The sequence below is a fragment of the Rousettus aegyptiacus genome, unplaced genomic scaffold (genome assembly GCF_014176215.1).
Source record: "Rousettus aegyptiacus isolate mRouAeg1 unplaced genomic scaffold, mRouAeg1.p scaffold_m13_p_8, whole genome shotgun sequence".
NCBI classification, from domain to species: Eukaryota; Metazoa; Chordata; class Mammalia; order Chiroptera; family Pteropodidae; genus Rousettus; species Rousettus aegyptiacus.
The window spans coordinates 84,365,299-84,377,237 of record NW_023416311.1 but is presented as its reverse complement, the minus strand read 5'-3'; the positions used below and the strand labels follow the sequence as shown (position 1 = coordinate 84,377,237).

The 11,939-nt window shown below is 32.9% G+C and overlaps 1 pseudogene; it reads left to right on the top strand.

The window, feature by feature from the left end:
• The first annotated feature begins 349 nt into the window (after positions 1-349).
• LOC118606986 lies at positions 350-468 on the top strand (annotated as a pseudogene).
• Positions 469-11,939: the final 11,471 nt, after the last annotated feature.

The window sequence follows — 11,939 nt, the reverse complement described above, 5'->3', positions numbered from 1 at the left end:
AATTTTTATTGGAATTTAAAAGATGGTTAAAAGCACTAAGAAGGAATAAAAGTATGGAAGGGGAATGAAAAATTGTAGTGTGAAATTTTTAATAGAATAGATGGAGGCAGCCTTACTGGGAATTATTTGTGTATCTGACAAAGTTCAAGGGTTAGCTATAAAAACATTTTCAGGAAGGGAGTTCCAGGCAGAAGGAAAAGTAGGTTCAAATATCCCAGTTTGTAACCAGAGCTATCATCTTAAAATGTAGATACTATCAAATAACTGTTATGCTTAAATAAATTTATGAACTTTTTATTTCTTCAAGAATATCATATAAATAAATTTTAATCAATATTCTAAATGCTCCGTCTACGGCCATGCCACCCTGAACAAACCAGATCCCGTCTGATCTTGGTAGCTAAGCAAGGGTGGGCTTGGTTAGTACTTGGATGGGAGACTGCTCAAGAAGACCAGTTCCTGTAGGCATAAAAAATAAAAAATAAAAATAAAAGATTGTAAGCTGAAAAGGTCCTTGCAATCTGTGAGGTTAACCAAGGGTTGCCTCTCCTAAAAAAAAAAAACAAAATGCTCTTCAAGATATGATTTCAGGACCCGTATCTCCTCCTACAGCATGTTCCCTGGGCATTGTTAGAAAGTTCCAGGCAATTTATCACCTCTCACTTAAATGGTATCTTTTCACAGTTCTTGAACATCTTGCTAGTTAGGACATGCAAGTATTAATAATGTCTGTCTCTCAGGAGAAGCTGCCCAATTCTTTTGCAATAAAATTTATGTGACTATATTTTATTTTTTAACTTCTTTATACATCATTTTACCTTCTTCCTCCTTCTTTATAATATAAGAAACAGTAAGGCAGAGACCTCTTTTATTGTATTGCTTTTTCTTCTGCTGGAACGGTCTTTTCCCAATCATCCCGTAGCTTCTTGGATCTAATGTCACCTCCTCAAAGATGAGCCATCCCTAAAACAGCTTTCTTCAATTACTCTGTTTCAGAAGTTCATGAGCCTTAAGGAAAAAGCATGTAGCCTGAGTATGAAGCAGCCTGGTGTAGACAATAGAGAGAGATGGAAAAGTCATCTTTATAGGAGAAAAATATATATATAAATATATGTGTGAGATAAAAAGAGTTGTTATCCATAGTATATGTAGATCTTCTAAAATCATTAATGATCAAACATCCTAGAGCAAAATTTTGCTAAGATTTGAATATGAAATTCACAGGAAATTCATCAAAATTACAATATAAAAAGATATTCTAGTTTTTCCATACAAACAAGCTGTCTTGGCTTGTGCTGCAGAATTTTCTAAAATCTCTCAAAGGTTCACAGACATCAAACAGCATCTGGCCTCGGCATGCCCTGTACCTCTTACAGAGCAGTCCCAAGCCCCTCACGAATAACAGCCAGCCATAGTTCAGAGCTTAGCCTCTCGCAGGAGCCTCCATGCACAGCACAAGCAGTAACCATCTGCAGATCACTCTGTACCTCATAATGGATGGCCCTAGGCTGGGTACAGGCAGCACTGACCTTGGCCTACACCAGAGCACCTCCCAAGAGGCCCCAGAACCAATATACTTGGTGGCCACACCAGAGAACCAACCTACCACCTCCACAAATGACACATCCGAAGGGTGGACTTAATAGGCATCAGAGTCCTAAAGCAAATCCTATTCTATAGGATCAGCTCCTGCACAAAAGCTCCACATCTATAGTCACACTCATTTCTCACACCCAATCAGCCTGAAGATCAATCCCTCCTATTGAGCTGCAAACAGCAATCAAGGCTCAAATACAACAGAAGGGCACGCACATCTCACAGGAGTGATACACAACTGAACACCTGGCTCAGGTAAACAGGGAGACTGCACCACTGGGCCCGAAAGGACACCAATTGTGTAAGGCCACTCTACCAGGAGACATTGTAGATTTACCTAATACATGAAAACAAAGATGTCAGCCAAAATGAAGAGACAAAGAAACCTGTCCCAAATGAAAGAATAGGAAAGAGCTCCATAAAGAGAACTAAATAAAATGGACACAAGCAATCTACCAGATGCAGAGTTCAAAACACTGGTTATAAAGATGCTCAATGAACTTACGGGAAGAGTTAGATGAACTCAGTGAAAACTTTAACAAAGAGATAGAAAACATAAAAGTGGAGACAGAATACATAAAAAAGACCAGTAAAAAATGAAGAATATAATAACTGAAATGAAGAATACATTGGAGGGAATCAACAATAGATTACATGAAACAGAGGATCAAATCAACAATTTAGAAAAAAAGGTAGCAGATATCACCCAATCAGAACAGCAACAGGAAAAAAGAATCTAAAAAAATGAGAGTTTAAGGGGTCTCTGAGACAACATCAAGTGTACTACGCATTCGTATCATAGGGGAACCAGAAGAAGAGAGAGAAAGAGGGAGAGAGCAAGAGATGAAAAACCTTTTTGAAGAAATAATACTGGAAAACTTTCTTAGCCTGGTGAAGGAAATAGACATATAAGTCTAGGAAGCAGGACATTCATTAATAATATTGCAATATCCTCTAAAGTTAGAATGTGGCTTTAGCACTCTTATGTTTACTTGTACTGATAACTACATAATTTGCCAAATGTAACAGAGGTTTGTGCGTTCTCTGGATTTTATCTACTAGACTTATTTTTTGCAAAACTTGGTCTTTTCCATTATTATCATATTATCATAGGATATTACAAAATCATTACCATTTCGTCAATAATCAGGCCTATTCTTATTCAGCTATCTTTAACATAAATTTAATATTTCTCTCAAAAGAACAGCAAAATGATATAAGCTCCTCCTGAATAGTTCCAATGCCTGAATTTCCTACTACCATTTTATTTAAAGACATGTGAATTACCAATAGATCATGATTAGATTTTATGACAATGATCTTGTAAGGTGTTGTCAGATATCCCAAAATCATCTTATGTATGAAATAACTTACTATAGAGTTGCTACTAATGTAAAGGAGCTTTAATAACAAAGTCCTTAGAAGTATGTCACCAAATTTTCATTTGTGTACATTTAGGCGCTTAATAAATATTAGTTGCCTAAAATAATTGTTTAGGATTGTTTATTTGAATGACTTAAGGTTTGTTCTTTAACTTTTACAGAGAGTTTATTGAAAAAATACTTTGTAAGAATTTTATTAGTGCATTTTTGGCCATTCTCTGTCTTCCTTCCCTCTCTCCCCAACCTACTCCATTCCCCAAAAAAGAAAGTTAGAAGATTTATAAAATTTTCCCACTCTTATAAGGTACTTATATTCATGAAAGGAAATGACTATAATCTGAGTTCATCTTACCAGGAAAGTTGGGTATTCTGCGTTATCCTACATGACTAAACTTTGTGCAGTTCATTCACTCTCTTTTGGGGGGAAGTCTAGGGCAATAATTTTTTTTCTCTTTCATTTCACCTGCACAAACCTGATGTCATCTGAACATCTTTTGGAAATCCCAATGTGAGTTTTATATTTTGTCCAAGGAAGAAGTTGTCATATTTCTTTCTGTTTGAGTACCTCTAGGATAAAATCTCTTGTTAGATCTTGTTTCTTTATTAATATTTTGATCAATAAATTTTCTACTTTTTAGTAAGCTGCTTCCTTTAATTTTTTTACCATGATATTCAATTGATTTCGATTATTTCAAGAACTAGAAAGAACTATGGTCATTCATTCATAGTCAACAAATATTTGTGGAATGCCCACTATATGGAAAATACTGGACCAAACACTGATTTATTCTTTCTCTTTTATATACCCAAAGTGGTAGATAAATCTGAATTTTCTTAGGAGGACAGTTAAATGTTTATAGTTTAGTGAAACCAAGGCTGTAAAAAGATCGAGGAGAAATTCACTTACTTTTAGTATACTATGTATTCTAGAAAATAACAATAACAACAAAACACTAAAATTGGTGGGTTTCTAGTGGTTTATCTCACCGAGTATTATCAAATTATTTGGAGTCCTTGGAGGCATCTAAAACAACCTTCTGCAACACTTTTTTTGTTATTTACTTACATCAATAATTCTCAACCAGAGTGTTTTTGCCTCCCAAGGGACATATGGCAAAGTCTGGAAACATTTTTAACTCTCACGACTTGGGCTTGGTGGATGCTACTGGCTAGTAGTGAGTAGAGGACAGGGATTCTGCTAAATATCCTGCAATGTGCACAACGAAAACAAAAAATATTGAGTCCAAAATATTACGAGTGCCAAGGTTGGGAAATGACTTACATGAACTAAATGTAGATGTTCTATGTGCTATGGTTGTTCAAATAACCTAAAACAGCAAAATTCAATATGCTGGGTTGAATTTTTTTATACAGAGTTAGACCAAAGAGGTAGATCATTATTTTGTACATTTAATATAAAGTATATAATATTAATTTATATTTCCTTAGATTCACAATAGCTTTATTAAATTACAATTGCAATCATTTTAAACCATTAAGTGTAAACCTAACTGGCTTCTCAAGTATCTAAGGAGACACAGCTGGAATGAAAACAGATGGAAGGTGTAAATGAGAAGATTCAATTAACATTTTTCTTTCTAGTACACATTTCACAAAGAAAATCCCCCGAGATTAAAAATGAGGCCTTATTTCAAGAAATATAGTGACTTTTTATCATGTTAAGAATAAAATCTTTTAACATCTTTTTTATGTCATTTGGTGTTCAGACCAAACCTATTCTTAGGGTCAAGTCACAAATATGGTAACAAAAAAATTCTAAGCTAAGAGCAACAAAATTACTATACATTAGAACAGTAACCAATTTAGTGGCAGCCTGAATCTTTCAGAGTCTTTCTCTACTCTTAATAGCCTTATAATTGTTATTATAAGATTAGCTTTGACACTATAATTCCTAAGAATGAACATAATAAAAACACACCATTTATTATAGTGCTAGCAATTATCCTGCTGTGCCTTCATCAACATCTGAAGGGATCGATGAAATGTAGTTAATCAGATCCATTTGAAACATCCTTATTTTGAAAGTTTAATGCCTCTTTCAGTGCTAATTTAAAATATACTAAAATTGAGTCTGGCCATTCATAAAGCTGAGATTGTTTTCCGAATGTCTCTTAGGGATCAACAAAGAGCTATAAAGAGATTAGCTGATGGACAAAGGCAAGGTTATATATTCACTTCTTCAATTATTTCAATTGCTCAAAATGCAGATGATTTCAGGATAAAGCACTGTAATTATATGTCCAGTATTTAGCAGGAAACTTTCAGATTTCAAGAAAAAGATGGATGTTCACCTTACTGTGGGATGGGAGAGAGGAATATATAGGGATATAAGGAAATATAAACCTCTCAGCACCAGCTGTATACCCCTGGCCCACCTAATGTGGCCCATCTTTTTTTTTTTTTTTTTTGGTCTCTCTTCTACTGCAATTTACTCTATTCGCTATTACCAATTCCACTACCATTTCTTCCTGAGGGCTTCTACCTATGGGTGTTCATGCACCTTATACTCTCTGTTCTTTATTACAGGTGACTTCTTTGTGTGGTTCATATTCAGACTCCCCAACAAGAAAGTTCTGTCTAAGCCGGAGATTTGCCAATAAGAAAATTCTTGATGGTCAGAGTTCTCAAGTTGGACCTCTTCACACAAACTGGCTCCTTTCGTGTCTATTCCACAAACGGCTGCCAATGGCTGTCAATTCCTGTTCTAGTCAACTTCAGCAAAAGTTGCAGATTAATGGACATAGACCACAACAGTGACATGGAACATGGGAAACAACTGTAGACCTCTTTTTTGAAACATGAGCTATTGTGATATGCACTCAAAGCTTCATGTGCTTCTTTAATGTTTATTCATTATCAATAATTGGGATCATTCATATTTTGGGTATCATGGTTAGACATTTTCTCTTGAAGAAACCAAATTTCACCCCAAGTAAAACATAAACAAGATGGGAAAAAGAAGATATTATAAATACTTAGTAAGTACCTCATAAAACCATCAGTACACGTTTTTCCCAAAAGTTGTGGAAGCCCACAACTGGAATACCACGTAATATTTCACCAAAATCTCAAAAAGAAGACAACATACAGCTGAAATTATCAATAGACAGAGAATGAAAGTGTCTAAGTAGCTGTAGGGATAGATTTTGATATAAGCAGACAAACAAATAAACAACCTTTCTTTTCATGAAAAAATAATTGCAGATGACAGATTAAGAAAAGGACTCCTTTACCATGGAAAAATAATGGATAATGACAAATGAGAAATTTTTAAATTGTGAAGAATAAGGATGGGTTAACCAAATATCAGCATAATAGAGTTATTTTTGATGGTATAACATACATTTGGCCAATAAAAAGATAAAGTAAAATAAAAACTATGTTTTTTAAATCAGTAAAATGGTAGAAGATGAAAATACAAATACCTGTCAAAAATATTGATAAACCCATGGAAAATAGGTACATAATAGGTAATTTTCACACTTTTAGTTTTTCTAGGACATAAACTTTTCAAGGTGATAGTAAGATAAATAATTTTCAACCCAATAATAATTTATTTTTGCTAAATTCAAATAGAATACTGCACTGATTTACATTATTTAACATGACATTCCCCTCATTAAAAAACACACACACACATATTTTGGGCAGAATACTTGTCAAATTTGGAGGGATGCTAATATTTCATGAAATACTTTCTGGAAAATTCTATATTAAACTGAATACAGGCAGATTCTATGCACTGCAACATTACACTAACCTTTACTTTGCACTGCCATTATGTGAAAGTAATTAAATCAATGATCTAACATCTATTCTGAAGTTGTATTATAACATGAAAATTAAATAACAAAATCCATTTCTTTTCAAATTCAGACTAATCACTCCTTTTTTGAAAAATATTGCCTATCTCCAAAATTGACCCCAAAGTAAACTTTTAAAAATTATTTTAAAAACACAAGTGATACTTCGACTATATTGCATGTGTTCGATAATCTCCGTTATTATAAAGTGAAGTTAGGAACAAAAATAATTGCTGCAAATATAAAATATATTAACACTGTAGGTAACCTATAGGAAAAAATATAATATAATAGATAATATTGAATCAATTTTTCCATGTTCAGCTTAGAGAGTGGTCATTCAGAACTTAAAACAGTATATTAAAGTTTCCTCCAGTGATTTGAATATTCACCAGAATAAAACATCATTGTTAGACAAGATGCCTAATGACTTGAAGACAAAGTCACATCATATTATTGGGCAAAAAATATAGGTTACGATAATGTGTGTATAGATTGAGACAATTTTCACTTAAAAGACTGCACTTATATATATGTGTACACACACACATATAGGCACATGTGCATACACACACACACACATACTCACATACATAATCTGAAATATCCCTGAGCAAAATATCCCTAGTGGTTCTCTCTTGGTGACATGATTGTGGGTGATATTTTTCTTCCTTTTGCTTATATACTGACTTCACATTTTCTACATTATTTTGTAGAAATAATGTATTTTGTAACCAAAAGTTTTTCAAAAGTAGCAGAAAGACCTTTCTGAATTCACTGTTTGGCAACTGGATTCTGAGGGAAGTATAGACCAAGTGGAAAAAGAGAAGATACCCCAAAACTTTTTACCCCAATTGGAGCCAATGACAACTTACATGAGAATTGGAAGCATATTTAAAGAAATACATCTAATGTGACTTTGATGTTCACAAGCTGGTTATAATATTGTTCAAGCACTTGCTTTTTAAAAACCAATAACAAATTGTGCTATCGTAAAGTTAAAATCAGATTCATTTTTCAAACAAAAAATTAATAATGTGTGGGAATGTTTTGCTCAGCAAGCAGCATTAATCTTTGAGCCAGCCTCACAGGTACAGGCGAAGTCTGAGGTGGAGCATAGAAACCATGTGATGTCCAGGCTGGCTCCTTGCAGGCAGTGGGTTAATAAGGAGAAGATGTTAAATATGATGAGCCCCAAAGCAAGGTGGGGGTGACAATTCTTTCTAGTCCAGCCCTTCGGTCCAGGACCAGTTGCTTTCCTATTAGCGTTTACAGTGAAAGTCTGTACAAGAGTTAAAGACAGGATAGTAGGACCTGGCTGGAGACAGAGAGCATCTAATTTCATTTAGACCTATTGACGTGAAGGATGCTAAGGATCATCAAGTATGAGAGAGCTAAAATCAGGTTTCCTGCCCACAGCTTGCAATTTCTAACCAAGCATCAGAAAAGATAAGTAAAATCAATCTTAAACCAACACACTGATAACCCATGTCTTGGCCTATTAATCCATCTGTTTGGTCCTTTCTGGACTGCTGTTATATGTCACCCACTGATGTCCCAAATGTCTGTTTTTATTTTTTTTTAACTTTATCTTTACCGGGATATAATTGACATATAAAAATATAAGCTATTTAAAGTGTTCATCCTGATGATTAGATAAACATATACATTGCGAAAGGATTCCCCTGGCTAGTTAATTAACACATCCATCACCTCACATATTTATCACTTTTTTAAGTGAAACCATATAAGTTCTACTGTCTTAGTAAAATGTCAATTATACAGTACAGTGTTATCAACTATAGTCACCATGTTTAGCATTAGTTCTTCAGACCTTATGAATCTTACAGCTGAAAATTTGTTTCTTTTTACCAGCTTCTCCCTATTTCTTCTACTCTCCCTCCCCCAGCCCCTGGTAACCATTTTCTATTCTCTGTTTCTAACAAAACCTTTTTGTTTTGTTTTGTTTAGATTCCGCATATAAGTGATATCATGCAATATTTGTCTTTCTCTGTCTTGCTTATTTCACTTAGCATAATATAAATCCTCAAGATCCATCCATGTTGTTGTGAATGGCAGGATTTCCTTCTTTCTCATGCCTGAATAATATCCATACATAATGGAATATTATTAATACTCTATTATATATATTCCGTTATTAGTAAAATAAAACTATATATATGATATGTGTGTGTGTGTGTGTATCCATTCTTTATGCATTCTTCTATTGATGTACACCTAGGTTGACTCCATGACTTGGCTACTGTCAATAATACTACAATGAACATGAAGATTCTGATACCACTATTAGATCCTGTTTTTATTTCCTTTGATGTATACTTAGAAGTAGGATTCCTAGATCATACGGTAGTTCTATTTTCAGTTTTTTGAGGATTCTCCATATTGTTTTCCAAGTGGCTACACCAATTTACGTTCTCAGAATGTTTTTAATTTTAATGATGTCACTTCTGTATTATATAATTTTCAGAAAGATTAGTATGATGAATTAAAAACAAAAAATAATTTTGTTGCGAATGCTATATGCATTATGATCTTATAAAACGAACTGTTTATTAGTTTCTTTTAGCTAATTAACAAATTTTGCTACTCTTAGTGGCTTAAAATAATGCAAATTTATTCTCTTACGGTTCTTAAGGTCAGAAGTCCAAAATGGTCTCACCAGGCCAAAATCAAGGTGTTGGCAGGGCTACACTTCCTCCAGAGGCTCTAGGGGAGAAACCATTTTCTTGCCTTTCCAACTCTTAGAGCTATATTCTTTGCATTCCTTGGCCTATGGCCCTGTTCTCCATCTTTAAAGCCAATAATATAACACATCAAATCTCTTTCTGCTTCCATCCTCATATAGCTTTTTTAAATTTTCTGTCTGTGTATAATCTCTCACTTTCTCTTATAAGTACACTTGTGATTTCATCTAGGGCCCATCCAAGTAACCCAGGATAATGTCCCATTAATTGCATCTGTAATGACATTTTTTCCATATAAGGTAACATTTACAGGTCTACACTCACAAAATGAGTCTCAAATTATTAGCAACAATGAATGACACTCCTTCCTCAGAATCTAAGATCCAGTTCCACAGGGCCCCAACCTCTGAGCTCCTTGAGGGACTAACATCAATTTAGACTTGTGCTCACTGGAGCTCAACTCTGCTGGATCTTTTCTCTAAGCTTTTAAATTCTATTAATCCTAACCTCTTCCTTTCCCCCCAATCCCACAGATGGTAGCTGCTTGATATAGTTATTATCTCTGATACCTTTAAAATTCTATTTTCCCCTTTTTAGTTCTCTGAAAGCTGGTTAATTTTCTATATTTTCTTTGATAAAAAGAAAGTGTAGTTATGTGTTGAGATATGAGTGACTTTATTCTATGTCTGCCTCCTCACCTGTAAAACATAATTATAATATAAAACACTAAATTATTTATGAGATACACAAATATACATGTGCGCAGACATGGAATGGTAATTATAAGCAAGAGCTTTGGAATCAAATCAGATTTTGATTAACATTATAGTTCAAGAAAGTTGTTAAATATTTCTTTATGTCAATTTCCTGAAATGTAAATTAGAGTAGATAAAAATAGCAAGCACTAAGTAGCAAAACTTGTGCAATGCATCAATGAAAGGGTATTTATAGATATATGTGCATCTATAATTTGTCACATTAGCAATATAGAGAATAAATATACATGATTATCTTAAAAGATTTTTAAATCAATAAAATTGAACATATATTTATGAAATATGAAACATGTTTGCAAACTAGAATTAAAAGAAACATCCTTAATTTGATAAAAGATGTCTACAAAACACCTACAATTTATTTCATATTGAATGAACAAGTACTGAAATTATTCCCACGATATTGTCAGAAAAACCTAGAATAATGTCAACCATAAGCTACTGTATTAAATACAGTAGTAAAAGTTCTAAACTATCTAAAAGACAAAGAAAAAAACATAAATATTGAACAAGAAGTAAAATTGTCATTATTTTCAGAAAACATGATTGCATGATATAAAAAATCTGAAATACTCTACAATTCATTTTAATTAAAATAGAATATTAAGGTTGCTGGGGGGTTTTGCATATTTTATTTCTATATGTTATCAGTCAACAGAAAAAATACATTAAAAACCATACGATTTACAAGAGTATAAAAAAAGTAAAATCTTATATTAATTCTGAGGAAACATGTACAATACATACACTGAAGACTAAGAAATATAAATGAGCTTAATTAAAGAATATCTAATTAGTGGAAACATATCATGTTGAGAGTCTATATTTTTAAAATATCAATTCACCAAAAATTGAAATTGATGCATGATTTAAATTCAATACCAATTAAAATGTGCACATATATGTGTGCATGTGTGTGTGGATGTGTAGACAGTGAAAAGCTTTTTCCGAAAGGTATATGGAAGTGCAAGGCAATTTTGAAGAACAAATCAGACTTAACTTATCAATAATTAAGTTTGCCATAAAGCTACTCTTATTAAGACAGGGTGGAATTAGTACAAAAAGAGAAAAACAAGTAAATAATACATAATAAAGAGCCTAGAACAATAATCACACATATGGTCACTTGAATTATAACAAAGAAGACATTATACAAAGGGGGAAGGTACCATCTATTCAATCAATGGTGCCAAATTATTTGTTTTATGATATAAATAATATAAAAATGAAACTTAAAAATGATCTTTGACTTCATCTCATCATACATAATATTTAAGAAAAACACGAATTTAAATGCGAAAGGTCAAATGACAAAATGTTTAAGAAAAAAAGGAAAATATTTCCATGACCTTGGAGTAGAAAAATATTTCTCATGGAAGACAAAAGAATGAACCATAAAAACAAAAAAATAAAATTATTTGACTTTGTCAATATGCTGGACAGTTTTCTTTATTTTTAAAAGATCATTTTTAAGCCACTGATGGAAAAAATATATGTGAATATATAGGGATATATATTCATTTCTAAAATGAATTCATATTCAAAATATAAAAAGAACTCTATATCGAAAGGAAAAAAAACAAGAATTAAAAAATGAAATTAACAAAAACTTGATCAGGCATGTCACTGAAAATATATTCAAATGAACAATAAGCA